The following is a 19,981-nucleotide window of genomic DNA, read 5'->3' as shown; positions in this document are numbered from 1 at the left end:
CAAAACCAAAACAAGGGTAATGGAATACAACAGAACCAAATCAGACGATGTGAAGGAATTAGATTAGGAAATGAGACAGTGAAAGTTTTGCTAATTGGGCAGTAAAATAACTTATGACGCTGGAAGCATACAACGTATAAAATGTAGACTGGCTATAACAAGAAAAGCGGCAACGTATGAAATGTAGACTGACAATAACAAGAAGAGCGTTTCTAAAGAAGTTGAGTTTGTTAACAGTAAATATATGGATATAAATGTTGGAAAGTATTTTCTGACGGTATTTGTCTGGAGTACAGCCTTCTACGGAAGTGAAAAGGAGACGTTAGGCAGTTCAGACAACAACGGAATAGAAGCTTTTGAAATGTGTTGTTGTATAAGAATGTTGAAGATTAGGTGGGGTAAAGAATAGAATTTGAAAGAAAAGAAAATTTGCGACATAACGTCACTGAAAGAAGGGATTGGCTGATAGGACACATTATTGTACATCAAAGAATCGTCAGTTTAGTATTGAAGTGTGGGAAGTAAAAATTGCAAACGGAGATAGAGGTGAGTACAATAACCAAGTACAATGTACTTGGGCTGCAGTAGGAAGAGGCTTGCACTGGATAGGCTAGTGTGGAGAGCTGCATCAGACCAGTCATCAGACTGAAGACGGGAGCAACAATAGCTATTTTATAAGTCTTGGTTGTAAAATACTTAGTGGAGTTGTGTAGAAAGGAACTGAAAATAGTAGCTCGAGGAAGATAAGATTGCGATCCAGAAAAATACAGAAACACACGAAGTAATAGTGACCCGACAACTTAACCAAAAGACAAGTTAAAGAATGGCAATCCTACGTTTATCATTTGTCCATCTAGAGAAAGGTTTTGATGATTTGAATAGAATAAAACCTTTGAAATCCTGAAAGAAGCAGAGACAAAGTGGAGGATTGAAATGTTATCTGTAACTTACAACAGAAACAATGTTGTAGAATCGAAGGACATCAGAGGCAATAAACAGATAGTATGGTTTTAAAAGTACACAAAAGTATGTACAATCAAATGTAAATGTCCAAATTTGACTGCCAGCCCAGAACACTCCGTCACTTGGTGTAGTGTGGTCAAGTAACCTTCCTAACGCGGTTCAGCTTGGGGCGGTTGTGGTGTAGTAGTTGAAATACTTCACCACCCTTGGATCTTGAACCAGGTGAGTATTGGTGAGTGGATGTTTGTTCCAGCGTTGTCGCTACCTGTAGTCATGTCGAAAGAACTCTTACTTTCTGTGTCAATCGAGGGTGGTTGACACAGATTTCAGACGGGTTGTTAGTGGATCTTTCAGGGCACCGTACAAGGGAGAGTTCTTATGAGAAGTGATCTTTTTGAGCAGCTTGCCTCTGCTGTTTCCTCCTTTCCTTAGATTCTCCGGAGCTGTGTTAGCTAGAACAGGTAACCTCTGAATGTGAGTGAATGTGAGTGGGTCTAACAGTAGCAGTGATAACCGTCATGGCTTCATTAAGCCTGAACGACAAACTTCGTCGTGTGGTCGGTGTTTCCCCATACAGGCGCGCAGTATTCACCAACTAATACACGAGAGCGAATGTAGCAGAGCGACTAGATATCTCAGCGTAATAAAGGAAATAGATGATAAATTTGTAAAAGGAGTTTGCAGTCAGGAAGAACCACCAAAGACTTGAAAGTATGCTGATGACAGATTTACTCTGTCAGAAAATCAACGTCAGCAGCTCCATGTATACTCCGTAACCCACTTTGAGGTGTGTGTGTGTGTGTGTGTGTGTGTGTGTGTGTGTGTGTGTGTGTGTGTGTGTTGTAGGATACTTCTCTTACTACTGTCTTTTGCCCCCTTCCCTTCTGCATTTGCGAATTGCTTGTGGGTAGCGTGTAATAGTTGTAATTGCTCTGGTTTTTTTTTTTTTTTTTTTTTTTTTTTTTTTTTTTTTTTAGTGGTCACTTTGCGAGACATATATTGGAGGAAGTAATATGTTGCCCTTCAGTTCCCGGTACGTAGTTTCTCGGAATTTCAAACATTTGCCGCCCTTCTCCCATCACCCAGCGATAAAAAAATATGTTAGTGGATGGTTACAAGCTATTGACGTTGAAACGTTCACCTGTTCTGTTGTTGTTATCGGCGGGAGCCGCTAGGAGCCCGTTTGAAGGGCTGTATGGTCTGGTTAGCGGCGCACGTACTAAAGCCCCAGAGATCGGACCTCTGAATCTTCCTAGCTTTTAGTTATTGACACTGGATTACTGATACGTTTTAATCCTGGCCCGCGGGTCAAAGTGAGGCTGACGACTCTTCCTTAGACGAACAAGATAGTGTGGCAGTGGATGTTGAATTTTTGTCGCCACTGTAGAGTCTTGTACGATAGGAATCAACGATGTTGTTTGGTGGCCGCTATCCTCTTTCTACAACACGACTGCACACATGTATTAACAGGGTTCTTTATCTACATAAACAGGAAGCTACTTATCTTAAGAGTGTCCATGTGTTGTGGTACAAGCTCTTCAAATAATAGTCCACGATAGCCTCACTGCTGGTGAAGTAAAAGTTCCACTACGCGATGAATGACAGACGCCAAACTATTATGGGAGTTAGTGCGCCAGTGACTGAGATAGTGACGGAGCGACTGAGCTAGTGACAGACTGAGTGACTGACTCAGCCCTCCGGTCCGTGGCGGCGATCTAAATACTTGTGGTCGAGAGGGAGTTCACGGCGTATTGCTTGGTCTCACTCCTGATAGGCGCACTTCATCCGGCGCCTGTTATCGATTTTCTTGCTACATCTTTGCTGATCAGTGTTCTGGCGACAGCTTGCTCCAGCACAGTGGACAAATTTAATATGGGTCAGCCGATAAATCTGCGGAAAAATCCGTTGCTTATTTTTTCTTCTGCGCCCCAGAGGGTCAAGAGTGCTGGTGTGACGACACGGAAATTCCGAAGACGAGCGAAATGCGCTTCATAGATGAGTTTGTGGACCGTCAGTGACTTAGTGCAGGATTTGCTGCACTAGGACCCTTCCATCCGTCGTAAAAATTGGCGGTACTAGGCGGCAGCTATTGTCATCAATAAGTTGCTGCCGACCGGAGCTGACTTCTTCGATAGCGATTTTCCTTGTTTCGTGGTAGGTATTGCGGTACATCCTTGTAAAGGTCGCACGTCAGCAGCACAGTGCTTGCACGGCATCCGAGATGGAGTGTTCCTCAAGTCGGGCAGCCACCGTTTGGGCGATCAAGTTACCTGAAATCACGCGTCTTGGCCGTCCTGTACTCGCCCGTCGCGTCATCGTCAAATCCAAAATCTGAAGGCATCCCATTAATGAGACACGCTGAACTACTCTCTTAGCAGCTTGAACCCACGACCTTCTCCTCCTATTTGGGGCAGCGACGTTAGGGATGCCTGACACCAGTGATATCAAGGAGGTATACATACACTCCTGGAAATGGAAAAAAGAACACATTGACACCGGTGTGTCAGACCCACCATACTTGCTCCGGACACTGCGAGAGGGCTGTACAAGCAATGATCACACGCACGGCACAGCGGACACACCAGGAACCGCAGTGTTGGCCGTCGAATGGCGCTAGCTGCGCAGCATTTGTGCACCGCCGCCGTCAGTGTCAGCCAGTTTGCCGTGGCATACGGAGCTCCATCGCAGTCTTTAACACTGGTAGCATGCCGCGACAGCGTGGACGTGAACCGTATGTGCAGTTGACGGACTTTGAGCGAGGGCGTATAGTGGGCATGCGGGAGGCCGGGTGGACGTACCGCCGAATTGCTCAACACGTGGGGCGTGAGGTCTCCACAGTACATCGATGTTGTCGCCAGTGGTCGGCGGAAGGTGCACGTGCCCGTCGACCTGGGACCGGACCGCAGCGACGCACGGATGCACGCCAAGACCGTAGGATCCTACGCAGTGCCGTAGGGGACCGCACCGCCACTTCCCAGCAAATTAGGGACACTGTTGCTCCTGGGGTATCGGCGAGGACCATTCGCAACCGTCTCCATGAAGCTGGGCTACGGTCCCGCACACCGTTAGGCCGTCTTCCGCTCACGCCCCAACATCGTGCAGCCCGCCTCCAGTGGTGTCGCGACAGGCGTGAATGGAGGGACGAATGGGGACGTGTCGTCTTCAGCGATGAGAGTCGCTTCTGCCTTGGTGCCAATGATGGTCGTATGCGTGTTTGGCGCCGTGCAGGTGAGCGCCACAATCAGGACTGCATACGACCGAGGCACACAGGGCCAACACCCGGCATCATGGTGTGGGGAGCGATCTCCTACACTGGCCGTACACCGCTGGTGATCGTCGAGGAGACACTGAATAGTGCACGGTACATCCAAACCGTCATCGAACCCATCGCTCTACCATTCCTAGACCGGTAAGGGAACTTGCTGTTCCAACAGGACAATGCACGTCCGCATGTATCCCGTGCCACCCAACGTGCTCTAGAAGGTGTAAGTCAACTACCCTGGCCAGCAAGATCTCCGGATCTGTCCCCCATTGAGCATGTTTGGGACTGGATGAAGCGTCGTCTCACGCGGTCTGCACGTCCAGCACGAACGCTGGTCCAACCGAGGCGCCAGGTGGAAATGGCATGGCAAGCCGTTCCACAGGACTACATCCAGCATCTCTACGATCGTCTCCATGGGAGAATAGCAGCCTGCATTGCTGCGAAAGGTGGATATACACTGTTCTAGTGCCGACATTGTGCATGCTCTGTTGCCTGTGTCTATGTGCCTGTGGTTATGTCAGTGTGATCATGTGATGTATCTGACCCCAGGAATGTGTCAATAAAGTTTCCCCTTCCTGGGACAATGAATTCACGGTGTTCTTATTTCAATTTCCAGGAGTGTATACTGATCAGCCAGACCATTATGACCACCGATCTCCTATCGATATAAACCTGTCCAGGCGATAGCAACGTCATCTGGCGAGGAATGATTGCTAGTCAGACAGACGCATGTTGCGTATGGTAACAGTGAGTGTGCTGTCCATGTGTAGCATGGGGAGGTGCGTGATCTATTTTAATTTGACTGAGGGCAGATGGTGATGGCTCGGAGGCTCGGCATGAGCATTTCGGAAAGTGCGCGACTTGTCGGGTGTTCGAGGAATGCTGTGTTGAGTGACTTCAACACGTGGCGAAACCACGGTAAACCACGACCAGACGTCATGGATTTGGGTGGCCACCCCTCATTACGGATGTCGGACGTCGTAGGCTGGGCAGACCGATATAAGAGGACAGGTGGGGAAATGTGGTGGAACTAACATCACACTTTAATGCTGGGCGAAGGACACGTGTGTCTGAACACCCAGTACACAGAACGCTCCTGATGATAGACCTCGCAGCCCACGACCCATGCATGCGCCAATGTTAACACTAAGACATCGTCAAGTAAGACTGTAATGGACACGTGACCATCGGTACTGAACGTTGGCGCAGCGGAAGAGCGTTGCCTGGTCAGATGAATCCCGTTACCTTCATCATGCCGATGGAAGGGCGCGAATCCTTCTTCCAGGCGAATAGCTCCTTGATACCTGTACTGCGGGATGGAGACAAGCTGGCGGAGGCTCCATAATGCTCTGGGGAACATTGTCGTGGGCGTCCGTGAGTCAAGTGGACCTCGTGTAAGGCACCATGACGGCCAAGGAGTATTGTACGCTGGTTGCAGACCACTCAGACCACTTCCACCCCTTCATGACGATCATGTTTCCCGACGGCAATGGCATTTTTCTACAAGATAATACGCCATGTTACAAGGCCACGAGTGAAATTGAATGGTTCAATGAACACAGTAACGAGTTCCAGTTGATGTACTGGCGCCCAATTCGCCACGTCTGAAACTGATCGAACACATCTGGGATGTGAATGAACGTGGCGTCAGAGTTCATTGGTCCCTTCCCCCGAATTTATGGGAATTACGTGACTTTTACAATCCCGAAACCGCTCGTGTTTTGAATAATAAGAGAAACTGAAGTGGATATCTCTAAATCATCATGCCTCTCAGTTGCGGATGTCCTACGTACCAAATCTTGTGCATCGAAAGATCGTCTAAAAACACACATTTTTATTGAGATAATATGATGTCCAAAGTTAATAATGTTAGAGTTATTAACGTTTTTGTGTTTTCATGCTGTAGCTTGCCTTCCCGTCGTTCTACACGTCTGTCGGAGTGACCTCGGCGGTCGAGCGGTCAAGGCATTAAACTACCAAACCTCTGGCCTGAGTTCTATTCTTAGCCGTCGCTTATTTTCAGCCGACACTTTTTTCGGTGTATTTGATAATAAGAATACTTTTCTTTACCTTATTTTGAAGTAAAATATCGCGAGGTGTCATTGATAATCAAAGGGAAGTATATATAACGTATTGCAGTTACTTTCACTGCGATACATAGCGCGCTACGGTAGGACAGGACTTACGTAGACGACATTCAGCCAACCTGCACAATGAAAGTGATACCACCGAGATCTAACTATCTTTGTCAGTCGTGTGACGTTTTCTTTTACTGACAGGTAAAAAATTTTATCGCACGACTTCAAAATCATGCTACATCACAGCAAAGCAGAGAATATTACAACACAAAGCGAATGGTATTAAAATTCATCTGTTGGTCCATAATCAGCTGTCCACTCCTGTCTTTCATGATATGCTTTTATACGCTTGGTACGAGTGCAAACTGATACCTGATGGATCTGTTTCTAGCAACGTGGATAAGTTTTCTACAAACAGTGTACCGGAAAACATGTCGATGCGGTGAGATTTGTCTCTTGCGCATGGGCGAGAAATATTTGTTTTTCCTGAAGTTTCACCCCACTATTTGAGAGAAGGCTCACGAAATGTCGATCAGTTAGGATTACGCAATAACTTAAGTTAGGTGTACTTTTATACTATATATCACGATTAAAATAACTTTCAATTAATCACACCCGCGATGTTTTACTTCAAAACAAGGCAAAGAAAAGTTTTCCGATTTCCAGAATATTATGAGATACCCGAAAAAATATCGAAAGAAAATGTGACGACTAAGAATCGGACACGGACTACCGGTTTGGTAGTTTCCTGTCTTGTCCGCTCAAACGCTGACGTCGCAGCATGAAAACACAGAAACGTTTAAAACTCGAACATTATTTGCTTCGGACCCCATATTATATATACACTCCTGGAAATGGAAAAAAGAACACATTGACACCGGTGTGTCAGACCCACCATACTTGCTCCGGATACTGCGAGAGGGCTGTACAAGCAATGATCACACGCACGGCACAGCGGACACACCAGGAACCGCGGTGTTGGCCGTCGAATGGCGCTAGCTGCGCAGCATTTGTGCACCGCCGCCGTCAGTGTCAGCCAGTTTGCCGTGGCATACGGAGCTCCATCGCAGTCTTTAACACTGGTAGCATGCCGCGACAGCGTGGACGTGAACCGTATGTGCAGTTGACGGACTTTGAGCGAGGGCGTATAGTGGGCATGCGGGAGGCCGGGTGGACGTACCGCCGAATTGCTCAACACGTGGAGCGTGAGGTCTCCACAGTACATCGATGTTGTCGCCAGTGGTCGGCGGAAGGTGCACGTGCCCGTCGACCTGGGACCGGACCGCAGCGACGCACGGATGCATGCCAAGACCGTAGGATCCTACGCAGTGCCGTAGGGGACCGCACCGCCACTTCCCAGCAAATTAGGGACACTGTTGCTCCTGGGGTATCGGCGAGGACCATTCGCAACCGTCTCCATGAAGCTGGGCTACGGTCCCGCACACCGTTAGGCCGTCTTCCGCTCACGCCCCAACATCGTGCAGCCCGCCTCCAGTGGTGTCGCGACAGGCGTGAATGGAGGGACGAATGGAGACGTGTCGTCTTCAGCGATGAGAGTCGCTTCTGCCTTGGTGCCAATGATGGTCGTATGCGTGTTTGGCGCCGTGCAGGTGAGCGCCACAATCAGGACTGCATACGACCGAGGCACACAGGGCCAACACCCGGCATCATGGTGTGGGGAGCGATCTCCTACACTGGCCGTACACCACTGGTGATCGTCGAGGGGACACTGAATAGTGCACGGTACATCCAAACCGTCATCGAACCCATCGTTCTACCATTCCTAGACCGGCAAGGGAACGTGCTGTTCCAACAGGACAATGCACGTCCGCATGTATCCTGTGCCACCCAACGTGCTCTAGAAGGTGTAAGTCAACTACCCTGGCCAGCAAGATCTCCGGATATGTCCCCCATTGAGCATGTTTGGGACTGGATGAAGCGTCGTCTCACGCGGTCTGCACGTCCAGCACGAACGCTGGTCCAACTGAGGCGGCAGGTGGAAATGGCATGGCAAGCCGTTCCACAGGACTACATCCAGCATCTCTACGATCGTCTCCATGGGAGAATAGCAGCCTGCATTGCTGCGAAAGGTGGATATACACTGTACTAGTGCCGACATTGTGCATGCTCTGTTGCCTGTGTCTATGTGCCTGTGGTTCTGTCAGTGTGATCATGTGATGTATCTGACCCCAGGAATGTGTCAATAAAGTTTCCCCTTCCTGGGACAATGAATTCACGGTGTTCTTATTTCAATTTCCAGGAGTGTATATATTTTTAAGAAAAGCTTTTGTTTTTAGACGGTCTTCCGATGTATAGCCATTGAAAAAACGATTTTCCGTCATCACCTTTGATCTCGATTGTTTGAAAAATTAGTGAGTATCAAGCAGAAAGCCGAAACACGTTTCTCTTTATTTTCAATACAGAACGTCGTTGCAGAAACTGTTCAAAATTTGTGACCCACATCATAGACCCTTCCCTTACACTAAGACAACACCGCAAAAGATCGAAGCGCATAAAGAACACACAGAGACACAGTACATGGAAGCGGGTCCACGAGTTTCTGTACTAAACCACTCAATTATTGATCTCTCATCTTATTCTCGTAATTTCTGCGCTATGTACATGTTGTTGGCAGCATATCAGTCGCTCCGTCTACTTCGAATGTAAAGTTTCTAAACTTACCCAACAGGATTTCGCGAGAAATTTCCCGTTTAAGTTTTCGGGTATTTCTGGAATATTACGATTCTAGCAGCGTTTGCCTGAATTTGTTCGATGTCTGCTGTCATGCTTACTTTGTAAGGGCCTGCAAACACTGGAACAATACTCCAGAATTGGTCACATTAGCGTCTTGTGTGTACTTCTTCTACAGATGCTCTACAGTTTCCCACTACATTTTCTTAGTTCCGAGATGGAAAAATGAATGATAAATTTTAAAATGGCTAGGGACGAAGAGGTAGGCAACAGTGAAAGTGGTCTTATATTCGCCTTCCTTAATACTGATTTACTGTGACCAGTCCCTCCTGACTTGTACAAGGTGTCCCAGAAATGTCGCGACAAACCTCGAGCGGTTGCAGAGGGTACCTTGGGGAACATATAGAGGATAGGGACCCGTGTCCGGAAGCTTTAACGAACACCAGTACAGAGAGCGTAAGTTATAGGATCACTACATTTTCTTAGTTCCGAGATGGAAAAATGAATGATAAATTTTAAAATGGCTAGGGACGAAGAGGTAGGCAACAGTGAAAGTGGTCTTATATTCGCCTTCCTTAATACTGATTTACTGTGACCAGTCCCTCCTGACTTGTACAAGGTGTCCCAGAAATGTCGCGACAAACCTCGAGCGGTTGCAGAGGGTACCTTGGGGAACATATAGAGGATAGGGACCCGTGTCCGGAAGCTTTAACGAACACCAGTACAGAGAGCGTAAGTTATAGGATCAGGCGCCTGCCACTAGGCTACTCCCTCGCCAGCAAACGTGACTTTTTTGCGCCGGCGCAGCCATAGGCGGAATGTCTCGCAATGTTCTCCTGTCAGCTTTCTGTGGGTTCCCGGACATGTAGGAGTGCCTGGGAATGAGGCTGCGGATGCTGCAGCCAAGGCTGCAGTCCTCCTGCCTTGGCCAGCCTCCCATTGTGTCCCGTCATCTGACGTTCGTGGGGATGTTTGTAAGAGGCTTGTGTCGTTGTGGTGGGATGCTTGGTCATCACTCCAAGGAAACAAGCTCCGGGCAGTAAAACCGCTCCCCACTGCTTGGACAACCTCCTCCCGACCATCTCGGCGAGAGGAGGTCCTTCTGACCAGGTTGCGGATTGGGCATTGCCGGTTTAGCCACCGCTACCTGCTCTCCGGTGACCCAGCCCCGCAGTGCCCTTGTGGTCAGGCATTAACAGTGCGCCACGTTTTATTGTCGTGTCCCCACTTTAGTCAATCTCGTGTTGTCCTGTCCCTGCCACCTACTTTACCGGATATTTTAGCTGATGACGCTCGAGCAGCTGCTCGTGTTCTGCGTTTTATAACTTTGACTGGCCTGTCCAAAGACATCTAACCTTTTTACTTATTTTATCTACATCTTTGTCAGGTCTTTCTGGTGTCCCCCCCCCCCTCCCCTTGAGTTTTACTAGATTTCATTTGCTCTAACAACAGTGACTGGGCGCTAATGACCTCAGTAGTTGAGCGCCCTTAAACCCCACAAAAAAAAAAAAAAAAAAAGTCTCGCAATGTTGTTTGTTATTCAGTGATAGCGACTGAGTGCCACGACCACCTAGTGAAGATGGAGCTAGCTGCTTCGTAAATAGGCCTTGTCTCTTACCAATCCGATGCTCTGCTGACTCGATGGATGGAGATTTCGGACACAGGTTTCCCTCCACAGTTTATTTCTCTCGTGGAACCCTCCAGCTTGTTTATTATGGGCTCTGAGTAGACTACGCCTGGCCCGGTTCCAGTTCTCCTTGATAACAAGAGGACTAACATCGGCTGGAATAAGATCTTGAACTAACCGGATAGGAAAGGGCCAAGGATGCAGGCGTAGCTCGCAAGGCTTAATGACTGGCGGTATTAAAGGCAAAACTAAGCCAGGGGAGACTGGAGTCCCATTTACTAGGGGTTTTTCTGATGATAAATAATCAATGCGGACTTTGGTTAACTCTCTCCGCAAAGGACCCCCCTTACGGGGTGTTAGTGATATGCTGGACACCATTCTGAAAACAGAAGAAAGGCAGGAGCATTATCGCTAACAAGCTGGCCCAAAAGCACTGAATATGTTAGCTAAGTGATAAATAGTGGTGGCAGTGGTAACGTTACGTCTCGGGAGGAGCCAAGTAAATCTGGAAAACGCATCGATAATAACTAGTACATTTCGATGGCCCTTCTTAGTACGAGGTAACGGTCATAAATAATCAATGTAGAGCTTGTCCACAGAGCAGGACCCTCGTTCAGAACTGAACCACTCCTGATGAAGAGCATTCTTGGGTTTGGCTAAATTACACAAGCGAGATTGGGATATCATATCCCTCACATGCGGTCGAAGGAGGGCCAAGTCAAATGCTCCTCGATTTTCTGAAGAGTATTATAAGTACCTAAATGGCCATCCACCAACGAATCACGACAATAACGAAAAACCGGGCGTACCAAGGTTGCAGGCAAACAGATCTTGGACTGCTTAGCCTCGCCCATCCTCTTACAGAGAATACCACTCTTAAGAACATATGCGGCAGCTCTCCTGCCAGCACACGCTGCTTAATGGGGGCCCAAACAGGGTCCTGACCCTGATGCTTTTTCGGTATACAGATAAATGAACTTCAGATGGAAACTCGTGTCCTAAACCATTATCAACCATAGCAACACAGCATGACATTCATAGGAGACAAGGGCTGTCTACGCAGCAGCCAGTTCAATCTTCTCCACTGGCGGCCGCAACCAATCACGGTCACTGAATAGCAAACAACATTGCGAGACGTTCCGCCTATGGTCAGTCAGCGCACCTACGTCACGTTTGCTGCTGAAGGGCTGACCTTGTGCCAGGAGATGACACCTGTAACTTAGACACTCTCTTTAGGGTCTTTGGATGACGTTTCCGGATACGGATTCCCATTCTTGATCTTTCCCTGAAGACACCCTCTATAACCTCTCAAGGTCTGTCGCAATATTTCTGAAGTGCCCTGTGCAAAAGCTAAATTAAACTCAATGGAAAAAAACTGAGATTACTGGTCTCAAGATAAATATAGTTAAAATAAAGAGAACGGTAGTAAAAAGTGGAACATGCTGCATCTAAGGCACTAGGTCAGCAGTTACAGACTGCCTGTTCATTCCTTAACTGGACTGTGTGGCAACACTTAAGCACACGATGTAACATACTCAAGATATTTCGCCGCAGTCTATAACACTGCAACAGCATTTACGTAGCTTATTCAATCAAATACCAAGTTTGGCTTAGTACATACGATGCCCAAACAGAACAATTAGTCCTGTCATGGAAAAGCCACGTATAACACACTCGTCTGCTACTGTTATACCATAACCTTAAAGTAGGAAGCAGGTCGTGAAACAACACTATCTTGTTAAAGCAACTATGGTGTAAAGTGACAGAGCAGTGTTACCCTCTGAGAGGAATTTTGTTATGTTGACCGTGTTGTACCTAACAGAGGTGGCTTATCGGAAATGAAAGTCAGAATTACGTAAATGTTTGAACAGTAACAAGCAAAATTTTGCCTATCTGCACTGTTTAACTGATAATGGAAAACGGTCGCCAGCCTAACTAGGCAAAAGAATGATTAACATTCTCGTTGAAGAAAATAGTTATTAGTAATTTTAACGGATAAACACAACCTATACTTGGCCACACGCGAGTGCAATGAACTCTGACACACTCAAATGTTTACGGTAAGATTGAAACTAACAGTTGGAGCAGCACAAACTATTTGCAAAATTATAACAGCTACCGAAACACACTATTACTTTCAGGGCTTACACAAAGTGAATGGTCTTTATAACATTACTATTAATATGCACTTCTAATACACAAGAGAGACAAACACTTAGCAAACATGAACATATGATTTCCTACTATGCAATTTTCCACTTTTACTACCGTGAGACATAATTTAACATTTATGTAAGATACTGACTCACTTTCTGCGATTAACAACAGGTAGTAATGTGATCATTTACTAAGCAAAACTTTATAATCCTTAGTCTTGGGAAATTTTAATTTGACGTTGGCAACAACACATTAATAATCAGTTTTACTAGGAAAATTATTTCAGCAAGCATCATTAACTTTAACTCACTCTCTTGGCACATTAACTTTAACTTTCTTTTTACTAAGTTCAAGAGGCATTAATTAGAAAACTGGGTTTTAACGTACTTTCAGTAAGGACACTCGGTAATCACTTTAGTTCAAACGGAGAGGAACCTGAGAGGTGTTATGATAAGGAGAAAATCAAGGTAGGTACATAAATTCAGATGTAAATTACCTTATATTTGAGCACAATAACACATCCATTAAGCTGATCCTTCACTCTACATCATTATAGTATTACGTTACAGTGATTGCGCAACGTGGTGGCAACTGCATGTTGGTAGGTGGATTCGTAGACAGAATTGCTGGACTCTGTCATTTCTTGGTGGCGATGACAGATACAAATTCCAGAATAGTTCCAGCTATTTATCCATCCATCCGAGGCCTTAGAAAGAAGCAGGAAAAGCCTCTCTCGGAATCAGCACAATATGCATCTTTTACATGGCAGTGCCCGGACTCGTAGCTCGTCTCCGACTGCTGGCTCGTCCCCGACTGACTATCAGTTCCACCTTTTCCACCTAGGCCAACCACAATTTGCGCGCGCTACACAGTTCCGTTCCCGAGGGGAACCACAACAACTTTTATACACAGAATAACTAAGAGCCCTAAGTGAGGATCAGCAATTTACATAACAGCAACCAAATGCATTAAATAAAACAAAACATTTACACATATTGACATCTCTACAAAAAATTATTCACACAAAATTACAATCATATACAGTAAGTTTTGTTCCCTCCAAATGGGTCAAAGCATTTAAACGAGAGATATGCTACACAGCATACAATCAAATCATGATATCAAAGCTTGTACAAAGAAAGGAGTATACAACTTTGTGTTATCTTTCAACCAAACAATATTTACAGAAGCTCAATGATGTAACATTAAATGAAACAAAGGCATAATAAATCAGTAGGGCATTAGAGCCATGGTGTTACAAGTCCACTTGACCCCCTCCGCCGCCCCACACCGAACCCAGGGTTATTGTGCGTTTCGGCCGTCACTGGACTCTCCGAGGGAATGTCTCACACCAGATGAGTGTAACCTCTATGTTTGCGTGGTAGAATAATGGTGGTGTACGCGTACGTGGAGAACTTGTTTGCGCAGCATCGCCGACATAATGCAACTGAGGCTGAATAAGGGGAACCAGCGCGCATTCGCCGAGGCAGATGGAAAACCGCCTAAAAACCATCCACAGACTGGCCGGTTCACCGGACCTCGACACAAATCCGCCGGGCAGATTCGTGCCGGGGACCAGGCGCTCCTTCCCGCCCGGAAAACCGTGCGTTAGACCACACGGCCAACCGGGCGGGCTGCCGCTAATCTATACATACTATCGAGGTTAGGTTAGTGTTGTTTAACGTCCCGTCGACAACGAGGTCATTAGAGACGGAGCGCAAGCTCGGGTTAGGGAAGGATGGGGAAGGAAATCGGCCGTGCCCTTTCAAAGGAACCATCCCGGCATTTGCCTGAAACGATTTAGGGAAATCACGGAAAACCTAAATCAGGATGGCTGGAGACGGGATTGAACCGTCGTCCTCCCGAATGCGAGTCCAGTGTGCTAACCACTGCGCCACCTCGCTCGGTCATACTATCGAATTGTTTGTGGTGGTTACAGGCATTATTTTACATTTATTCACAGTTAAGGAGATACACCATACATTACGCCAAGGGGAAATTTTCTCAAGGTGTTTCTGCAACGCCTTACGACTATCAAACGACTATACTTTCCTGTGCACAGCAGCGTTACCAATGAACAATCCTATAGTGGTCCTGATCGTGCCATATCAGCCAAGGACAAGAGAATAAAGACTAGTTTTCGTGCTAGATTTTTTTAGGCTATATTGGATACAATCCAGTAAATAAAACGTTATTCCAACACACTCTCGCCTTCCCACTCTCCTTCTTTCCCTGCAATTTAGCACGCGAGCTTGCGTTTTGCATTTTCCGTTGCATGTTGTGCGCACGTTTTAATGCTACACTTAATAAAGCGAAGGTTGTGAACGTGACAGTGGCGTGAGATTACTGGTGTTAAACTTGACTTGGAGTAATTGATTTGGGATTTATTTGTCGCGCGATCTTTTACTGAAACATGTAAAGTTCGGGGGAGGCCAGCTGTTGGTGTAGCGGAGCGACACAGTGTAGGTTGGTGTCCCCTAATGTTGAGGGACGAATGACGAATCGAATCACACGTAAGAGTACGACGAAGGCTCACGATTGTGAAACTCAACCTTTAGCTGAAAATTACAGTAGATACATTACACACACAAAACAAAACAAAAAAAAAACCGCACTACGAAGGAATTGTCCGAATGACGGTAATAGGTAAATGTGATGTGCATGTACAGACAAATTGTTTCAATTTCAGAAAAAATATTATTTTATTCAGGAGAAACAGCTCACAAAGATAGCAAGTAAAATAATGCGTAGCTCCACCTCTGGTCCTTATGCAAGCAGTTATTCGGCTTGGCATGATTGACGGAGTTGCAGGAAGTTCTATTGACAAGGGATTTCAGATGGATTCCGTATTGCTGGATTTCCGGAAGGCTTTCGAGACTGTACCACATAAGCGGCTCGTAGTGAAATTGCGTGCTTATGGAATATCGTCTCAGTTATGTGACTGGATTTGTGATTTCCTGTCAGAGAGGTCACAGTTCGTAGTAATTGACGAAAAGTCATTGAGTAAAACAGAAGTGATTTCTGGCGTTCCCGAAGGTAGTGTTACAGGCCCTATGCTGTTCATTATCTATATAAACGATTTGGGAGACAACCTGAGCAGCTGTCTTCGGTTGTTTGCAGATGACGCTGTCGTTTATCGTCTAACAAAGTCATCAGAAGACCGAAACAAATTGCAGAACGATTTAGAAAAGATATCTGAATGGTGCGAAGAGTGGCAGTTGAACCTAAGTAACCAAAAGTGTGAGGTCATCCACATGAGTGCTAAAAAGAACTCGTTAAACTTCGGTTACTCGATAAATCAGTTTAATCTAAACGCCGCAAATTCAACTAAATACCTAGGTATTACAATTACAAACAACTAGGAATGAACACATAGAAAATGTTTTGGGGAAGGCTAACATAAGACTGCGTTTTATTGACAGGACAGTTAGAAAATGTAACAGACCTACTAAGGAGACAGCGTACACTACGCTCGTCCGTCCTCATTTAGAATATTGCTGCGCGGTGTGGGATCCTTACCAGATAGGACTCACGGAGTACATCGAAAAAGTTCAAAGAAAGGCAGCACGTTTTATATTATCGCGAAGTAAGGGAGAGAGTGTCACAGAAATTATACAGTATTTGGGCTGGACATCATTAAAAGAAAGGCGTTTTACGTTGTGACGGAATCTTCTCACGAAATTCCGATGACCAACTTTCTCCTTTGAATGCGAAAATATTTTGTTGACAGCGACCTACATATGGAGGAATTATCACCACGATAAAATAAGGGAAATCAGAGGTCGTACGGAAAGATATATGTGTTCATTCTTTCCGCGCGCTATACGAGATTGGAATAATAGAGAATTGTGAAGGTGGTTCGATGAACCCGCTGCCAGGCACTTAAATGTGATTTGCAGAGTATCCATGCAGACTTAGATATAGATGTAGATGTCCTACTCAGGGATCATCATCATCGGTTATCTGCTATATAAGCAGGTCCTTTGCCTCTCCATTTTCTGCGATCCATTGCTTCCTTCTTAAGGCTGCTGTATGTTGTACCATCCATCATGTCAGCCAGTAACTGGAATCTCTTCCTTCTTCGCTTCCTTTTCTCTTCTACATAACCTTCTAAAACTGTTTTATCAGTCCGTCATTGTTTCTTAATATATGCCCAATCCAATTTCTTTTTCTTCTCTTTATTACATCTAGTAACTGTCTTTTGTCTCCCACTCTTCTCAGTACCTCTTCATTTTTTAATCTGTCCATCCAACTTATTCTTTCCATCCTCCGCCATGTCCAGATCTCAAAATCCTCCAGCCTTTCTCTGTCTTTTTTGCCAGAGGGATATCGTGCCAAATTCTGTCCAGTTGGTACGTTAGATCGTCAAAATCCCGAGCCGATTGGAGGATGCTGCCCATAACCCTCCAAACTTTGTTAGTTGGAGAGAGATCCGACGACCTTGCCGACGAAGGTAGGACTTGGCAAGCACGAAGACAAGCAGTAGAAACAGTCACCCTGTGTGGGCGGACATTATCTTGCTGAAATATAATCCCAGGATTGCTTGTCGTGAAGTGCAACCAAACGGGACGCAGAACACCGTCGATCTAGCGCTGTGCTGTCAGGACGCCGCGGATGACAGCGAAAGAGACCGGCTGTGAAAAGAAATGGCACCCCAGACCATCACCACTAGTTGTCGGGCCGTATGGCGGGGTATTCTACCACTGTCCAGTCATCTCCTGAGACTCTTCGCTGGACATCGGGGCTCGTTTTGATGCGGGACTCATCACTGAAGACAGTTCTACTCCAGTCAATGAGATTCCAGACCTGTGAAGTGAGTGCAGACGCCTCAAACGATGGTGGGATACCAACTTGACTGTCGTCTGCCATACGACTTGATAACCAGAAGTTGCGGTCTGGGGTGCTATTTCTTTACATCGTTGGACCCCTTTGGTTGTCATCCGCGGCACCCTTACAACACAGAGGTACGTCGATGATATTGTATGGTCCGTTGTGTTGCCCTTCACGGCTAGCCATCCTGGGCTTATATTTCAGCAAGATAATGCCCGCCTGCACATGGTGAAATCTGCTAACTGCTTACCTTCGTGCTTTCCATACCCCATCTTCGCCAGCAAGGTCGCCGGATCACTCCCCAATTAAGAACGTTTTTGGAACATTATGGGTAGGGTCCTCCAACCAGCTCGGGATTTGATGAGCTAACGTGCCATTTTGTCAGAATTTGACACGATTTCCCTCAGGACATCGAATAACTCTGTCAGTGCCAAGCCAAATAACTGCTTGCATAAGGGCCAGAAGCGGACGATCGCATTATTATGCTTAGTTTGCGAAGCTCTTTCTCTTGGAATTAATCATCCAATTTTTCTGAAATTAAAACCATGTGTTTGTGCATGTACAACCATCACATCTACAGATTTTTGTCCCATTCTGACGATTCCTTCCTGGTGCGTAGGTCTTTTTATTTTTTTTAATAGTGTATTTATTGTAGGTACAATGTTTACGTTGGTAACACGCGAGAAAGACAATATATACACTTGAAGAATATGTAGGACGAGTGTTGAATAGGGGCTAAAAGCAGGAAACGATCCCTGAGAAAATAAAGGGTAAATAAGGTCATATGGACACATGGCTAGGAACGCATTCCAAGGTAAGTCACTCGAAGGTCGAGATCAAAGCTCTCTCACAGTTTAGTTTCAGTGACTGAAAGCTCACTTCAGAACACACGAGGCAAGTCGGAGTGTTGTGTCTGTACTAGAGTTTCCATTCTGCACTCAAGAGGACAGTAACGTTGTCCATGAGCAGAGTGAGTCGGCAACAGATGCCCCTGGTGCCTATATGTGAGCGCGCCGTTGTCGTCGACTTTACTACCCTCTTGAGCGTGAAGCTAAAACACTAGTACAGACAAAAATTTTCACTTCTCAAGGATGTTTTCAGTCATTGAAAACTAGACAGATAACATTTGTCTCTGACAAAATATCTTTACTTCCCTTGAAAGACACTTACGGCCGCATGTCCAAATGACCTTTTTTACTCTTATCTTCGGGGATCGTTTCCAGCTGTTTGCTCTCATTTAGCATAATCACCGTGTGTAAAACGAATAAACAGAAAGTAAGAATGTTCATTCAAAGCAGATACTATTTAGTTTGGTCTCATTTTTGAAAGTACCATTGCTCGAGTGGTTCTCCATTGAAGAAACTCTCTCGAACCTAATCGTGGAATCTGTCCACCGATTTACGGCACGTCTCGCGTCAGATATTGACGAGTTCTTGCCGAACTGGTGTATGTAATGGCTCAGTATTCGCAGGGCAACGTGAGTAGACCGTGGCCTTACATACGTTAGCCAGCAAGTTTTTAAGCGATGTCCATTGTAACATAGAGTGCAATCGACGAGAAATGATGTATTGCGATCCTTCATATTGAGCTATCTCGGCCGCCTTATACACTGAAGCGCCAGAGGAACTGGTATAGGCATGCGTATTGAAATACAAAAATGTAAATGCGCAGAATGCGGCGCCGCGGTCGGCAACGCCTATATAAGACAACAAGTGTCTGGCGCAGTTGTTGGATCGGTTACTGCTGCTACAATGGCGGATTATCAAGATTTATGTGCGATTGCATCGCACGAGCGATGGGACGCAGCGTCTCCGAGGCAGTGATGACGTAGGGATTTTCCCGTGCGACAATTTCGAGAGTGCACCGCGAATATCAGGAATCCGGTAAAATATCAAATCTACGACATCGCTGCGGCCGAAAAAGATCCTGCAAGAACGGAACCAACGACGACTGAAGGGAATTGTTCAACGTGACAGAAGTGTAATCCTTCCGCAGATTGCTGCAGATTTCAATGCTGGACTATCAACAAGTCAGCGAAACATCATCGATATGGGCTTTCGGAGCCGAAGGCCCACTTGTGTACCCTTGATGACTGCTATACGCCTCGTCTGGGCCCCTCAACACCGACATTGGACTGTTAATGACTGGAAACATGTCTGCGCCAGAGGCGCTCTCTCTCTCTCTCTCTCTCTCTCTCTCTCTCTCTCTCTCTACACACGTGTAAGTGTTCAACAGTTGTAGCAATCTTTAAGTACATGTTTCATCGTTGCTACTTACGTAATTTCGAGTAGTGCATTCCAGTCAACTATAAAAAAAAAAAAAAAAAAAAAAAAAAAACAACTAGCAACTAACGTCAGTAAATGTAGGCTTGCG

The 19,981-nt window shown here is 46.0% G+C and overlaps 1 protein-coding gene across 3 annotated transcripts in view; it reads left to right on the top strand.

Annotated features, from left to right (window-relative positions):
- Positions 1 to 19,981, top strand: part of LOC126198714 (lysoplasmalogenase-like protein TMEM86A) — a 457,167-nt gene that overhangs the window by 356,510 nt on the left and 80,676 nt on the right. The window lies entirely within an intron of this gene.

Source organism: Schistocerca nitens, chromosome 8, assembly GCF_023898315.1.
Source record: "Schistocerca nitens isolate TAMUIC-IGC-003100 chromosome 8, iqSchNite1.1, whole genome shotgun sequence".
In the NCBI taxonomy this organism is placed as follows: Eukaryota; Metazoa; Arthropoda; class Insecta; order Orthoptera; family Acrididae; genus Schistocerca; species Schistocerca nitens.
Note: the sequence above shows the minus strand (reverse complement) of the source record. Positions and strands in the feature narration are given on the sequence as shown.